The following is a 3,593-nucleotide window of genomic DNA, read 5'->3' as shown; positions in this document are numbered from 1 at the left end:
TTTATTTTTGCACCATACCACACTATATTAACGTATGGATAATTAGGCAGCCATCATGTAATTAAACCAACACTACTGACATCCCCGTAATACTGTGCCATGGCCGCATCTAGTTCTGATGCAGCGTCATTGACCGGTGGGGCGGAGTCAAACGGCGTTGGTGCGCATGTCTTTACGCCTGGAGGAGGACGCCTCGTGCTTCAGCCTGTCTACAAACACGATAAATCATACATATAGTCCCGTAACCAAAAAGCACCTATAGCTCCATATCATCATTACTGTAATTATTTAATACTACTACCGAACATACAGCAGCAGCTGATGGAGGCATATTTTCGGGTGTTACCAATATTATATTATCCATGATCTGCTAATTAATAAAAACACAGCGTCAGTGTATGTTTTATACTAAAAGAGTGATTGAATATATATATTTATATAAAGATGAATTACAATCGAAACATTATACAACAGTATAGTGACCATTGTCTCCTTGTAGTCCATGGGACTATCTGTGCACGGTAGCTAGCGGCACACACACACATATCCAGGCCGTAAGCGGTACCCTCACGAACAAGACCACTACAGACTATTATACAGTAGCACCGGGCTAACGACCATAGACTGTAGCGCCCTCTCAATGCGAACACGCCACTATTACAATCGTAAAACATTATACAACGCATCGGGACGGGCTGAGCTGATGTCATATAGAGCCGGAGGGGCTAACGGACCGGTGTATAACGGTTCTGGAGACTGAGCCTCCGGACATTCAACCGAAGCCATGCACGGCACCCTCGCTATCCTGTACACAACCCTATTATAATAGATATATTATACAACATTTTATCAAACATAACATCACTTACCTTTTTTTTTAAATTTTTTTTTTTTTTTTTTTTGGAGAAAAATTATTCTCAAGGAATGGTCTGCTCCAACGGGTATAGCGACGTGCTTAGCAGGCAGATAACTGTAGACTGTTAATGCTTGAGCTGTCCTTGAGTCTTTAATAATACATAGTGTTTAGCAACGTGTTGAAATGACTAAGGGGGTGTGTCACACATGCACTAATCTAACTTTGACAGCATACAGACTGCAGAGCTGTAGGCCAGGCGGGCAGCTATGGGTATGGGGCGCGTGTTTGGTGGGGGGGGAAAAAAAAAAAAGGTCTCCTAGAGAGTAGGGAACGATGTTGTTGGGTGCATACTACTTATGAATAAGGGGAGGAGGGAGGGAGGGAGGAGGGAGGACTTATACCGGTATGCATATATATAGAGAGGTTTTGGGGTAAGAGAACAGTCTCCATGAGTCTGGTCACTTGTGTGTACTTAGTAGTTGGCTCCCATTACTATTGTTGCACAGCTATTGCTAACTGCTAACTCTCCTAACTGCTGCTGCTGCTACTGTTTGTGGGAGTGTGTTGGATATCTTGCCAGGGATTATTTTTAGTCTTTTTATTTTAATTTTTGATCTATCTCTTTTTTGAGTTTTGATTTTATTGTTTTGTTTTATTTTTGAGCTATCTACATACAGTCATTATGTCTGACATCGCCACGATCCGCGAGCAACACCATCAACAACGATACCATCAACAACGATAAAGACAACCCTGCTGGTTCTATAGGTACGTTGGGGTCCTGTAAATCCTAATAATAGCAGATAAGCCAGCAGGTGTCGCTGCAGCACGTGTATACAGATGTGGGATACAGTCATACAGGCGGCGTACCATCTCCGATGATGAATCCCAGCGTAGTTGCTGGAGCAACCTAGGGGTCTATGGGGTATGTTTACAAGGGTTACCTATGCTATACTTGATTTTCATAGAGGCTAATGGTACCATAAGGGGCGACCAGATCCTGCGTGGACTACGCCAAGGGCATGTTATTGTCTGTTAGTGACTGGAGAACAGTGTCGTTTCAATAATCGGTGGGTCATTTGGGCTGGATAATCCGTCTGATAGTGATGACCACAGCCCACTGGTATGGTAAACAGGCTCAAACACCATATAGATACAGGACTGCCGATCCGCTAGGGTTTCTATTGATTTAGCAGTTGTCTGAACCGTGAATACATGTTGGTGTGTGAGGGATGACGGGTTATGGTCAGACAACCACCAGTTCAATAATGTGAGTATATTCAGTGGTTTCAGACCACATTCTTTTATTCAATGGAGGTGTGATTGGCAGACCATGCAGGGTCTGTTCAACCAGGTTGACAAGCATATCAGGGCAGACAAGTCTGGGACTTCTGGTGCTCTTAGAAAACGTCTTGTCTCGATGATCATGATTATTGTCTGAATTAGGTGTCTGCTATCATGCGGACATGCAATTTGATAAAATCGACAAACCCCATCATTCATCTAGCAGAAATCAAAGGTATGTTCAACATGTGTGTGTTTTTATATATGTTTAATGTGTTAAAATTTGATGCATAATTGACACAAATGTTTTATTTTTCCATAAAATATACATAATAAGAGGGGACATATATATGCGTGAGAGTGCATTAAGCAATTTCTTACAGCGTGCGTCGTGTCTGGCCATACATGTCCTATATACCTAGTCTCCCGGACACAGGCGACTCCACGTTCCCCGCAGGCGGACTGTTACACAGGCAGACCAGCGCCCGCCGCCCGCGGGGCCGGAGCATCTCCCAAACTGTGAGGCCCAGCTCCCGTCCTGCAGAACTTTACACAAGTACATTCGCTTTCGTTTCTCATGTTTTTTTATTTATAACTTTGTGTTTCTTGTGTTTTTTATTTATAACTTTGTGTTTCTTGTGTTTTTTGTTTGTAACTATGTGTTTTTGTGGTTCACCCTCGAAAAGAGATTTTTAATCTCAACAGAGATTCACCCTAAAGGTTTCGTATTACAAATTTAAAATCATAAAGACATTCTTTTTCCTTACTGCCAGTGTAGTGCCAACACTCACCCTCTGTATCTGCGTGTCTGCTCACCTGCACTCTCCCCCGTTAGGCGGGGCTGGGGAGTCGTCCTGCGGTCCATTGGCGCCTAAATCTCCTGGTTTTATTCGCATGCCTCACACCTGTTCCTGTCTTTCTGTCTGAGTCTGTAAAACTTCTTATTATCCTCCTTGCACTCTTTCACACACAAACCGTGGACATTGTCAAGGTCAAGCTGGGCGACCAGAAGATAAAAGCCAGGTAACCCCTTTTTAAAAAAAAGGGAACAAAAAAAAAAAAATTTTTTTTAAAAAATTTTAATTTTTTTTTTTTTTCCCCAAAATTTAAATTTTTTTTTTTTAAAAATTACCCCTTTTTTTTAAAAATTTTTTTTTTTTTTTTAATATTTTGGTTTTTTTTTTTTGGGCCCCCCCTTTTTTTTTAAAAAAAATTTTAAGGGCCCCCCCCCCCCCCTTTTTTTTTAAAAAACCCCAAAAAACCCCGGGTTTAAAAAAAACCCCCGGGGGGGGGGGGTTTTTTTTTAAAAAATTTTCGGGGGGGGGGGGGGAAAAAAAATTTTTTCCCCCGGGGGGGGGTTTAACAGGGGGGGGGAAAAAATTTTTTTTTTTTTGGGAAAAAAAAAAAAAGGGGGGTTTTTTTTTTTTTTTTAAAAAAAAATTTTGGGTTTAAA

The sequence above is a fragment of the Pseudoliparis swirei genome, chromosome 15 (assembly GCF_029220125.1).
Source record: "Pseudoliparis swirei isolate HS2019 ecotype Mariana Trench chromosome 15, NWPU_hadal_v1, whole genome shotgun sequence".
Classification (NCBI taxonomy): domain Eukaryota; kingdom Metazoa; phylum Chordata; class Actinopteri; order Perciformes; family Liparidae; genus Pseudoliparis; species Pseudoliparis swirei.
Note: the sequence above shows the minus strand (reverse complement) of the source record.